We start from the raw sequence: 14928 nt of genomic DNA, 5'->3' as shown, positions 1-14928 counted from the left end.
TCAAGTCTTGCAATGTTAATATGCTACAAGGCTGCCCTAAGTACAGTTTTGTGCATCTATGCACTTTCTAGAGGGTCACTTCCATATGTTGTAAGTTGAAGTCCACTTGTCATTGGAGCATTGACTGCTTTAGCATATTGCATCTTCACTCGATATAACAAATCAATAATATACTTTTTCTATGAATTGTGAAGTCCTTTTGCAATGTGTTTCACTTAAATGTCGAAAAAGTAATCTACAACAATAAGATCCTTTAAGGCAAATTTATGATTCAAGCTAATTATCCATTCTTGCACTACTTTAATACTACTTCCAAAAATAAGAAAATTCATCTACATATACCAAAATAAATATAGAATCTTGAGAAGTTATCCAACCGAAGAGTGATTGATCTAACTCGGTTGGTTAGAAACCAAAACCACTAAGAGCATTGTATAACCTCTCATATCAAGCCTTTGAGACTTATTTAAGGCCATAGAGAGACTTATAAAGCTCACAAACTAAATGAGGTGCTTTTGGATCTTTGAACCTAGTTGGTTATCCATATAAACCTTCTCTTGCAAGTCACCATTAAGGAAAGCATAGTTCATGTCTAGTTGTCAAACTATCATCCCTCCTTTTGCAACAAGCTTGGTTTTATACTTGTTATCATTCCATCAAGGTTTTCCTTAACTTTGAAAACCCATTTGCACCCTATAGTCGTGATCATTTACAAAGAGAGCATAACCAATTAAGACAAGCAAATCAATGAAACCCCTAATGTTTAATAAGCAATCAATAGTTAATGGATTTAGAGGTTTTCTTCATGTTTTGCAATTGAGTTATAAATTGAGTGGCTTTACTTTGAATTTGAGAGGTGAAATATACCTCTAGAGTACTCCATATGTGAGTTGAGGTATCACAATTCACCATTTGAGGAAGAATTCCTTCTAACACTAAGGAGAACAACTATGACAATCAAATAATCATATTGTTCCCAATCCAAGAAAACTAGATTAATCTTATAGATTGCATCATTTCTAGGCTCAAGAACTTCAACAAAGGTGTTTTCTTGTCAAGAAATGTTGAACAATGTTTTCAAAACCAAACCGATCATTGAACCAGAAAAGTTACCGGTTCTTGAACAAAAAAGTTATTGGTTCATGGTTCACTAATCAGACCAGTAATCGAATCACGATCAAACTAGTGACATCATAAATATGTAATTTATATATTTTTAAAATTTAAAATTTTTTATAAAAATTTAAATATGTGAGGAAATTAAAAATTAATAATATTTATTTGTTTAATATTATCAAATTAGTATATACTATATAGATGTATTAATATTTTAACATTTTATTAAATAAAATATGCATAATATTTAAATGTGAAGTTATTTATTGAAATTTATTTAATTTATATATATATATATATATATATTAAAAGCTATATATTTAATTATTTTATAGTTTAAAAATATATATATTATTTTACTTTAAATTATTTGCATTTTTATTATTATTAAATTTTTGGGAAGAATCTATTTTTTTTATTTGATGTGGAAATGTTTACATAAGTCATAAATAGTGTAACGGTGGGAGTCCTGACTTTTTAACCTTAATGTTATAGGATCCCATGTTGCCAGTCCCACATCCAAATGGCATGGAGAATAAAATGTCTTTATATTGTTGGCTTGCCCAGCATCTGGATGGCCCATTTTGGCCAAAAGAATACAGGCTCGAATCAATGGCCCGGTTCACCGACCTAGACTGGATTTGGCTCCGATCAGATCGGCCCGTCCAGTCCGATTTTTAAAACTATGATTTTGAAGCATGTTACCACTAGCAAGAACTTGTTTATCCTAGATGATGAAATTGTTGTAGAGAGTGAGTGACTAAAAGAAACAAATCTAGAGGAGTATGAAGAAGTTGTCATAATGGAAACCAAAGAACTTCATTTGTTGGATAGTATATCTTTATACCATCCCAAGAATCTAAAGAAAAATAAGGAAGACCCTTCTCCAGGAAGTGAATTTCATAACTATTTGTAAGTCATACACTTTTAGATGGTGGGAGAACTATAGTTTGTTAACCACATACTGTCCTCTCGTTTTCTTCCGATTTTCCTTCCTTTTTTTCTTCTGATTTTTTTCCCCTCATCTTAACCATCTTTCCACTCCGAATCTGCTCAATTTCAAATCCCTTCTTCATTTTCGAATTTTTGTGGAAGAATGAGACAGAGAGATAAAAGGAGCACAAAAGGAGGTGGGATCCTCCCTCATGCATTGAAGGATTGAAAATCTTCTATTCTCCTTATAAATCTAACAAGACAGTGGCAAATTCCTATATTTATTATTTAAGAAATACTATTAATATTTTTTTTTTGAAAAAATATTGTATTATCTTTTACAATTTACAATTCAATTAATAAATAAAAACATGATTTTACCATACCAATAAATATTATTTTATAAAAATTCAAAAAGAATCTTGATTTGATTTAATTTCATTTGCATTCAATTTTCCAAAAAATTATTTACACTTATTTTATTAAAAGAATTTATTATAAAATTTTAATTTGGCAATAAATTTTTTTTTACTTGGTTTTATTAGAAAAAAAAATGAAATTTTATAACTTTATTTACAAAAGTATTTTGATTTTATTTTATTTAAAAAGGAATTAATTTCTTTATAAACTTTATTTACAAAAATATTTTCAATCCAATTTTATTAAGAAAATAATTTCTACAACTTTAATTTACAAAAATGACCTTCAAACTATTCTCATTAAAAAAAAAATTATTTAAAACCTCTATTTATAAAATAAAATAAAAATTACTTTTAATCCCATTCAAATTTGGGAAAGAATTTGTTTAAAAATCTTTTTTTTGACAATTTTATGAAAAAATAACTTTTTGGATAATTTTGTTTAAAAACATTTTTTTTTTACTTTTTATTGAAAACAATTGTCCAAATTCTTCTAAACACAAAATATCTGAATTTTTATTAAAAAAACATTTTTTATTAAGAAAATATTTTATGTTGTATTATTTTTATCAAAACATAGTTATTGAATTGTTTATTTCATTAAAACAAAATTTTTGGGCTATTAACTGTTCAATTATATATATACTCAATAAATATATACAAAAGAATATTTACAGGAATCAATAAAAATAAAACTAAATAAAAGTGTAGAAATAAAATATGTACCTAATAAGTCTAAGACAACCTCAATGTCTTCTTACAACTTTTCAAGTCTCGTTTTCTTCATAAAATTTGGTTATCCACGTATCAAAAATCTATATAAAACCAACATAATATCAATGTGAATAGTAGAATAGGTCCATACAAAACAAAAATGAGTATGAAGTAAATATTCAGAAATACACAAAATCCAAAACAACATTCAAACTCAAATTCAATATGTTCGAAAGTGTACTTCAAATTAGTCCAATAAATTTCACCAACAACAAATGAGCTCAAATTCCATATTAATTAACAAACCAAAATATGACAAATTAAAATAAATTCAATTAGCCTAAATACAATATCTCATCATAAAAAATAAAGAGCCCAAATCAATATCAAACAACAAAATATGCCAGCCTAAAATCCAATAATAATAATAATAATAATATAACAAAAAAAAAAACCATCACTAAATCCTATCAAAAAGCTCAATATGCATGGACTTAAATCAATAAATAAATCCAAATTGAAGTCCACAAACATGAGAATTAATTATTGTACAAACCAAAATAAAAATAAATAAATAATAAATAAAACAAAAATAAAATAGAGTAAAATGGAAATTTACTTATTTTTTGAAAAACCCATGGATGGCCGGAGTTGCTAGTCGGCGATGGTTGGTCGACAATGGCCGACAGTGGAGTTGAGGGGAAAAAGAAAAGAAAAAAAAAAGGAAAATAAAATAAAATGAATAATAAAAAGGGAAAATGGGTAAGGTGAGAAAGTGACGGAATGAGATAATGAGATAAGAGAAGGAGGGTCATCAGAAGTGGCGCTGACATCACATTACCAGCAATGGAGATGGTGATCGTCGATAATGGAAGGTGGTATGGTGAGGGGACATGGAATGAAAGAAGAAGATAAATAAAATAAAATAAAAAAGATGTGGTGTGTGGTAGTGGGGGGAGGGGGGAATGAAAAAGAAAATAGAGGAGAAGAAAGAGATGGGAGATGGGGGAGGTGTTCTCTGGGGAAGGGTACGGGCAGGAAAGAGAGAGATGATGGAGTAGATGGAGGAGTTTTGGGTCAAAATGGCCTTCTCTCCAAACTTAATATTAAAATTGGGCTTCATACAAAACTATTGTTCAAAATAAGCTCATCTATCCACATAAGTAGAGACAACATTTTTTTATGCTATTTTATTTACTTTCTCATTTGCTTTCCCTCTTGTGGTTGGCTTTCTCCAAAGTTTCTCTTCAAACCCTAGCCCCACCAGTGGGCCACTGTGAGAGACATTTTTGAAGTTGCAAAGTTGAGGTTGGTTTTGAGTTTATGCATGAAAAAAAATTTTGGCTTACAAGTTGTGTTTCATACGTGAGAAATTTTTTTGGGTTATAGGTTGTGTTCCATGATTCTATTTAGGAGTCAACTTCATGAGAGATTTATGTTTTTAACATTTTTTTTGCATTTCCATTATGCATGTCATTTTGTATTTGTGTCCCTTTCCATTTTGATGATAATCTAGCTTTTTTAGAGTTAATGGCTGAGGAAGCTTTTGCAATGGTTTCAACAAGTGGAAACCCAACAATCAACCAAGATCCCTTGATATCCATAAACCCCTTTGTATACTGGAAATTCTATTCGTATAACCTATACTGTTGTTTTCCGTGGTTCCCAATTTCAAGACTTGGGAAATGTTTTACTCATAAAGATTTTCCTATAGGAATAACAACATCTTGCCCAAAACAGAACTTAAAATTTGATGTTCATTACATTTTTCCTGAAGCTTATTTTGTTGTTCTCATCACTTAACACAGTTCTTATTTATGTAGTTGTAACTCTACCCAAGGATAGAGGTTTGCGATAAAACTATTTAAGGTCCCAAAACCTTCCCATGATCTCGACAAACTCCATCTTTAGATCTCTATTGAAGCTTTGTTGATGATGATAGGGATGGGAGTAACAAACTATTAGTCTTTACCTCTAGGTCTCTCCATGGGTCACATGATGTTTTTCATCATTTTCATGCCCCTTTTGGAAGACAATTGAAGATTACATACACATATCATGTTGGCACTGTGCATAAACCCAAACCACCATGACTGTGTTGTTCCTGAAAAGTGCTACGTCGATATAATCTTACATTTATGGTGGTCCACCTATCTCTCTTTACCATGAGGATAGAGTGAGATCAGACACTTCACGAGTGTTTTCGATCATCACTATATGTGAATACCAACTGAGATAATTATCCTAAGTTAAAGGCCGCTATTCCCTACTCATAGGCGGGAATAGAATAAGGCCTTGACCGATTGAGTTTTTTATTATTAGTATGAGTGGCAACTGGGGGTCCAGGGGAACTCCCCTGGGAAATCTTCCTTGAGTGAGAGAGTGACCCTGATAAGGGGCACGAACGGTAAGTTGTTTTATGGATATTACTACTCTGGCAAGCAAGTCTAGTAGTTGAGACGTATGAATAGGAGCCCACCCCAACATTGATATCTTACATGATTCATGACATTTTTTGCCAGAAAAAGTAACTTCTTTGTAGGCACTCATCGACATTCAAAGTTGAAATTGAACTATTCAAGTTTTCTAAAAATATTTTATAAAGTTTTGTATTATATATAAGTATGTAGTAATTTTATGAAGAATAAGTTGAGCAAATTGTATTTCATATTTGAATTTTTAAGAACTATAGAATAGATTTAGTTGATTTGTCTTGTTAGATGTGATATATGTTATTGGAACTTAGGGAACTTCCTTAGTAGCCTTTCAATATATTTTTTTTCCATGTGGTTATAGAAATTGTCAATGAAAAAACTATTAGGTGGAAGCTTGTATTTAAGGAATGATGGAATAATTCTTATCCATTTCGAATATGCTACCACCCAAGACAAGGGTCCTTATGTCCATATTGATGTTTAGTATTATGACCAGTGCTACAATTTATTGTCATTATTTAGGCCACCTAAGACATACTTATGATTTTTTATTTAAAAGTCAATAAAAAAAAATTGAACCAAAACCCTATACTATTTTCTTTTATTTTTTTAATATAAAATGACATGTGAATTTTCTATCATGCCCTTATTTTCTTCAAGTCCTAAATTTTTAATCTTAAAGAATGGGAAAAAAAATTAAATCCTAACCTTAGAGAAGGAAAAATAAAAAGAAAAAGCAGAGAAAGAGATAAGAATGATGAGGAGTAAAGTTAAGGTTTTGGTGTATTTAGAATTTCCAAGTGTTTTACACCATCTTACCTCTTTTTTTTGCACTACGAGTATCTCCACCTACACATCTATAATTGTACCTTATCAATGGTCAACTATGTCGTCACCAACACACCTCCAATCAAACACTCTTGATTCGTTTTTCCAATATTGTGAAGTTTTTTGCTAGATTTAATAAAACAAGAATGACTTTGCTAGCCCAAGAAAATTTGTTGGAAATTGGTTGGTTGGTTTTCATGTTTATGAGTTCTTCATTTTCAAATATTTTTTGATATTATGATATTAATTCATAATATCATTCTACTATTTACTTCTACATTTATTGACTTATAAATTGCTTTCATTTGAGTTGAACTTGGTATTTAGACATGAAGTTTTGTTCCATTTCAATATTTATTTGGTTTATTTTTGTCTTTTATGAATCATTGATCGTAAAGTATTATTTTTTACTTGAATAAATATTATTTTTTATGTAATAACATTTTTTCATTATCTATGTGAAGACAATTATGACCGATTCCACAGTAGAAGTGTTATGTTATTGGAATGAAACAATTTTGAGGACAGAAACGGATTTGAGATATATTGGAAATAATGTAGAGATTGAGCCTATAGATGTGTCCATTCATATGACCTTTGTGGGGTTACCGAAGATGATATATGATATCATTGGTGTTGACAGACACTATCAGCTAGTCTTGAAATGTCAACATCCAATTGAAATGAACAAATTTCAACCATTAGTGGTGAGAAATGATCGGACAGTTTTATGTATGCTAGTAGTGCCATCAAAGTATGAAATGTGTACAGTTCAATTATTCATAGAACAAACTCTCAATCATTATCATTTGAGTAATCAAATAAGTCATTTGACACGGTTTTTGGCAAGTGATACTGATGTTAATGACGAAAATAAGAAGGATGAGGAGGATGATAGAGATGATGTAATCGATACAGATGAGATTAATTTACCTAATGATGATGAAAATTGTTGTCAAAGAGAAAATATTGATTTGGTGATGGTCCAACAAGTTATGGAATGTGAAAACACAAAATATGTGAACCTTGAAGTTGGTTATAGGTCTAATAATCATGAGGTTGAGTTTGAGGTTGAAAACACATCACCAATTGCCTCCCCACATGGCACCCAAGTTAATATCTCTAATGACAACCTAGAGACAACATTTGCACTTGATTCATACCATATGCCACCTACACCACAATTTTTAAATATGGATGAGGCAATTAATTGTGTTGTAAATGATTGGACTCCATGGAAAAATCCAATTTTAGGAAATGTTGATAGGGAGTTATCAATTGTCCAAATATTTCCCTCAAAATCATATTTGCAACATGTTGTGAAGATGTTTTCCATAAAGTCGCACCAAGAGTTTACTATTTATAGATCAAATGCAAGTGTGTTGGTTCTTAAATGTAAAAAAACACCAGAGTGCCAATGGCGACTAAGGGCAATCACGGTGAAAGATACGGGTACGTTTAGAATCACAAAGTACAAAGGTCTTCATACATGTGTCAATCCATGTATTAATTAGGATCATTCATAGTTGGATTCTAGCTTTGTATCTTAGTATATTGAAACATTGGTGAAGGCATAAATGACCATTACAGTTGTTGTAATTCAAACTGTTGTTGCGGAACAATTTGGTTACCAAAATTCTTATCAAAAAGCAATGAACGCAAAAAGGAAAGCAATGAATCAATTATTTGGTGATTAGTACAAGTCTTATGAGAGAATATAAAGGGAAATATAAAGGGACTTTGCTGATTGCTATGGGATGTGATGGTAATAACCAATTGTTTCCACTTGCATTTGCCATTACAGAATGAGAGAATACAAATAGTTGGAGTTGGTTTTTGGCATGTATCAAAGTTGGAGTAACACAAAGGATAGGTTTGTGTCTGATCTATGACCGTCATCCTAGCATTATAGCTGTTGTAAATGAGACATATTTAGGATGGATTGAGCCAAATGCTTATTATAGATTTTGCATGTGTCATTTAGTGAGTAACTTCAACACAAAGTTCAAAGATAAGACTTTAAAGGATCTCATGTGTAGGGCTGCTATGGAGAGTAAAGTTAAAAAAATTATTTCTCACATGGATACAATTAGCCAGATAATTGTTGAGGTTAGAAATTGGTTAGAGCATATTCCTTTTGAAAAATTGGAACTCTCACATGATGGTGGGCGGAGATATGGGATTATGACAACTAACATGTCTGAAGTTTTTAGTGGTTTCCTTAAGGGTGCTCATAACTTACCAATAACAACTTTAGTCCAGTTAACTTTCTATCAGGTTAACAGTTAATTCACAGTCAAGCGAAAGCATAGTGCTAGTCGACTCGCTTTGGGTGAAGGATTCACTCCATATATTGATGTCAAGATAAATGCTAAAATTGTTAAGGCAGATTCACATGAGGTTGTTTTGTATGATCATGTGGAGGGACGTTTTCACGTTAAAACTAGACACTCTATTGGAAGCAGTAATAGGAAACCTCGTACATATCATGTTAACCTTCAAACGAGGTCTTGCACATGTAACAAAACACTTTTGTTAAGATTCCCATGTTCACACATTCTTGTTGCTAGTCATTGTTGGTCAATTGATTTTCGACAATTTGTACAAGGTTATTACACCACACGTGCTTACCTATCAACATGGGCTCCGTTGTTTTATCCCATATTTGATAAGTTGGAGTGGCCTCAATATAATGGACCAATAATTATACCTTCGGACTTAATGAAGCGAATAATTTCTAGTCAATCAAAATCAAATCGTTTATATAATGAGATGGATGAAGGGAAACTAGAACTCCACAAATATGTGGACTTTGCAAGCAATCGGGTCACAATCGACGTTCTTGTCCAAATAGAGAAACCAATGATAGGAGTTGATGTACTTCATGAACATCTTATTGTACTGTTATTTTCTTATTTACTAGTATTGACCTTAATCATTTTAAAATATATGTAGAAACTATCTTATTGAACATCTTATTAACGTTTGTTTGTTAGAAATTGTTGTTTCTTGCCAATTCATTCATATTTTGCTTATATCAAGTTACTTGGAAAAAATATGAATCTCTACTGTTTAATAGAGATGTTGCTCAAATTTTTAAAATTTTAATTATGAAATTCATGTTGTTAGAAATTGTTGTTTCTTATCAATTCATTCATATTTTGCTTATATCAGGTTCCTTGGAAAAAAAACATGAAGCTCTATTGTTTAGGGGAGATGCTATTCAAATTTTTAAAATTTTAATCATGAAATTCATGTTGTTAGAAATTGTTGTTTCTTGTCCATTCATTCATATTTTGTTTATATCATGTATTGATATACATGCAGACATGGACACTCGGTTGTTTCCTGTTCATCCTGACCATGAGGATACATCTGTTCTTACTGTTTAGCATCGACATCGATCATCCACAATTCATGTTGATCCAAATATGGGTCATGTTTTGACTTGTCAACACAGGTTTCGTCGAGAGTGGGTTTTGGATTATCGTGTTTGGTTGTACATTATACAGTCAGGATTTTATGTATTTCATCGAGTGGGGCATGTTAAGGTTGATTGGCCTTTGATTATTGCACTGGTAGAGAGGTGGTGCCTAGAGACGCACACATTCCACATGCCAGTTGGTAAGATGACCATCACATTGCAAGACGTAGCCATCTTATTTGGATTACGTGTGCATGGTCATACTGTCACTAGTACTACAGATATCAATTAGCATGCACTTTGTGAGGAGTTATTGGGTGTGTGACCAACAAAGACTGATATTCGTGGAGCATCCCTTAGAGTTCGTTTTATTACTACCCATTTCTCCCACTTACCCCTAGAAGTTTTAGATGAGGTCACATTATAGTGCCATGCTAGAGCATATCTTTTATTGTTAGTTGGTGGTTCATTATTTTCAGATAAGAAGGAAACCTACCTCCAATTAGCAATTCTACCCATGTTAAGAGATTTTGATGAGACTGCACAATATAGTTGGGGGAATGCAACACTAGCACATCTTTATAGAGAGTTATGTCGAGCTAGCTTAGATAGTGCAGAAACTATTGCAGGACCATTACAATTGTTGCAGGTATAACTACAAGTTTTATTAATTATGTCATTTTGTCATAATTATGTGCATTTAAACATAATTTAGTTTCATTTTTAGTTATGGTCATGGGGGGTGATTACACATGGGTCGTCCTAGTAGATCACTTCCCCATGCACCAGTGCCTATAGATGAGAGACTCCTGCCAGATGCACTAGGGAGTAGGTGGAGAGTTCTCTTATCTCATATAGACACTCCTCATCATGTGTTGGTCACATACAAAGATGAGTTTGACAGACAACGATCTGATCATGTTTGAGCTAAATATTGGTATTCTTTAACAAGATTATTAATATTAATATTATAATTTAAACTTTATTAAATACATACTAAGATTTGAATATGTCAAGTATTATGGCAACCTTACATAGATGATATACTAGCATTGTTTCCAGACATTTGTTTAGCTGATCAGGATATTTGGCGGACAATGTCACCACTTATATTTTTTGATATTGTTGAGTGACATTGTCCTAAGCTTGTGTTGCAATAGTTTGGACTCATATAAGGTATTCCTCCGACATCCTATATAGATTCTGACCGTCACTCCATAAATCAATACGGTCGAGCTCAATTTGATTGGAGGTTGTATCATGAGCGCTACGTGGCATTATAGGAGGCTAAAAGAGACCACATTGTCACTTCGGAACCTATCTCATATGGACTACCATGCTCCGTACATGACATGGTACCGTCGTATTACACATCGCTTTATTACACCTATGAATGATTTTGGACCTATGCAGTACCAAGTTACTGCCTTATCTGTCCACTTATTGGTTTGTATCACTTTAATATTATGTACATATTATGTATAGTATTTATTCCAACAAATAATTATATATCATTTTATATGACAAATTAAGACTATGACATCGATCATATCTCGAGGAGGTCATGTATTGGAGGACTCTGATAGTGATGTTTTTCGCACTGGTATTGTTGATATTATTCGTATAGCCACTGATGTTATGTGCATTTTTCGAGAGGATTATCGCATCCCACATGTAGAGCATGGAAGAGGTAGGTCACCAGCTCAATCGACAAGTGCTCAACTACCACTTATTCAAGGTCGATCGACATCCTGAGGGGGAGGTAGATATATTAGTCGTCAGCCTATCGCCTCGTCAATGTTAGCATCATTACAGTCTCCTACCTTTTTATCCCCATGATTAGTACAGTCACTCATCTCTTCAAACCTACTATCAGTGCAGCCCACTACCTCTTCAGACCCACCATCAATACAGCCTCCTATTTCTTTAGACCTATCTTCAGTTCAGCCCCCTACCTCTTCAGACCCACCCTTAGTACAGTCCTCTACCTCTTTAGACCCACCATTAGTACAACCCCCTACCTCTTCAGACCCACCATCAGTGCAACCCCCTACCTCTTCAAACCCACCATTAGTGCAATCTTCTACCTATTCAGACCCACTATCAGTACAATTACCTACTTCTTCAGACCCACTTTCAGTGTTTGCTACCCCATATGTCGATCCATTTTCATTGCACCTAAATGCTTCCTTAGCTACTCCACTAGGACCCGAGTTTAGTATATCAGTTCTACTATCACCAAAGCCATCTATATCCATAACTATGCCTATGCAAATTAACACATCGACTCTGTTAGATTTACCCCCAGCCATTTCGAGGGTTAGGCAAGGCCTACGTCGACCTAGATTGCTACCTCCACCACTACCTCTATTTCTAGCTCCAACTCCATCACAGACAGATATTCTTTATGTGTCACATGCAGTACTTACTACAGTTAGAGAAGAGCGACCAAAAAGGAAGAGAGTACCGGTTACACATAGTTTCTCTCCTTGTGGAGGTATATGAGATTATATATGTTTTTTTTTCCACTATATAACTGTTTACTGGGTATTTTTTGTGACTTTGATTAAACTACTAAAAATTACATTTTGTAATAGACTTTTTCTAATTAATTTCATTAACTAATTTTGTCAAAAAAATCTATATATGGCAACTATGACTTAATCGATACTATTATTTTGATAAATATAAATTTGTCATAATACAAATAAATTAATATCTTAAAAAACAACAAATTAAATATCTTAAATTAATAAATTATACAATTTTATATATTATTTATATGTTATATAAATTTATTATTTTAACATTATTAATTTATTAATAAATAAAATATTCATTTATAATATCTTCTATTTATCAATTTATGTTTGTTAAAGTAATACTCGATTCTTAAGTTTAAATATAAATAATTTATTATTAAAATATATATTTTTTATTTCAATAATAAATTGTAATTTAATAGTTTTAATTAAATTTGAAAGTAAAAAAAAAAATTAACTGAAATCTCAGTTGACAACTGCAGCTTAATAGATATTATTATTTTGATAAAGATAAATTTGTCATAATACAAATAAATTAATATATTTAAAAACAAAAAATTAAATATCTTAAATTAATAAATTATACAATTTTATATATTATTTATATGTTATATAAATTTATTATTTTAATATTATTAATTTATTAATAAATAAAATATTCATTTATAATATCTTCTATTTATCAATTTATGTTTATTGAAGTAATACTAGATTCTTAAGTTTAAATATATATATATATATATATATATATAAAATTTATTATTAAAGTATATATTTTTAATTTCAATAATAAATTGTAATTTAATCATTTTTAATTAAATTTTAAATTTAAAAAAATTAACTGAAGCCTCAATTGACAATTATTACTTCATTTCAAAAACTAAAGTCTCAATTGTCAATTGCAACTTTGTTAAAAAATAAAGTCTCAATTGTCAATTGAGATTTTAATTAAAATTATGAAGAAAAAAAAATATTTTTATGACATGGCACCAAATGGGCCAATTTGAACATAAGTTTCATAAAGTAGTTAGATCTTTTTTTTCCTTGTGTATAAATGGGTCATTTTGACCCAAAACTCATGTACGGAGTAACGGGAAAGGGGGGAAGAAGAAAAAGGAAAAAAAATTAAAGACAAGAAAAATGAAGAGAAAAAAGTAAAATAAAATAATTAAAACAAAATAAAATAACAAAAAAAATTAAAATAAAGTAAAATATATAATAAAATAATAAAAATTAATATTTGAAGGCTATATAAGCATGCAAAAAATTCAAATATAACAGGGTTTGAAATCTAAATATAAAATTAGACTTAAAATTAATATGAAAATAAATTTGGGATAAATTTTGAGATTTACTAATATACAAATATTTTATTTTTATATTAAATATATTTTTACATTAGAAATTAATTTATTTTAATGAATTAATTATAAGCATATCATAATATTTTATTATGTAATATAATTAAGAAAATACAGAAACAATGAATAAATACAACAAATAATAATGATTTTTTATATATCATAGCCGTCTTTTGAGAACATCTCCCTAAGATGATTTTAAACAAAGTAGATTTCTAACTTCAGAGTAAAAAAGATAAGAAAACACGTTTAATAAACAAAAAAAATTAAAAAATAAAGTATTTTTAAATAACATATTTTAATTATTTTCAATTATTTTTTATTATTATATTAAAAAAAATAATTATATAAATATAGAAAATGATTAAACATAAAACACTATATATAAAAATTATTTTTGAAATATAAAAAAACAAGCTAAAAAGCATTACAAGTTGTCAAAGTTTTTGTTCAAAATATCTCCGAAAACTGTTGTCAAAACTGTTTTTGAAAAAAGCTCCTGAACAAAACTCACATCTTCTAATAAGTTTCTAATAAGTTTTTCATTTCTCAATGTGGTAAAAGAAAAACCGACAATACTTTTGTAAACATTTTTGTAACTTCCATGTTTTGCAACTCCATACAAATATCAAAATCTAAATCTCAATCTTGTAACTTCATTTTTGTAACTTCTATGATTCTACAAATTATGTTGTTTCATCAAATTCTTTCCTCCTAAAACTAATTGATGACTAATAATAATATATGTATATATATAGTACACGAAATATTATTATTATTATTCTTAGGAGGAAATAACGAGGAAAAGGGCAAAGTAAGATGAATACCGGAAACAGTGGAAGGAAATAAAAAATAAATATATAAAATCGAAATTAAGAAATTATTTTTACATAATTTTTCATATAAGAATAAATATATAATTAATTTTAATTATATTTGACTTAAAAACAAATAAACAAACAAACGTAACCTACACATAAAATCTTTCCCCTAGCTATCGCTTTATGATCAGCCCTCACTCAAAATTCTCCCGAGAGGAAAAGGATTCAGATTCGATTTGAATAAAAAGAACAAACAACATTTACCACTCTCAAATTTCACCAAAACACAAAAAAAAAAAAAAAAAAAAAGCACGAACGATAGTCAGGCTTAATC

Source organism: Vitis vinifera, chromosome 13 (genome assembly GCF_030704535.1).
Source record: "Vitis vinifera cultivar Pinot Noir 40024 chromosome 13, ASM3070453v1".
NCBI lineage: Eukaryota > Viridiplantae > Streptophyta > Magnoliopsida > Vitales > Vitaceae > Vitis > Vitis vinifera.
The sequence above is the reverse complement of the archived record's forward strand: the minus strand, read 5'-3'. Positions refer to the sequence as shown.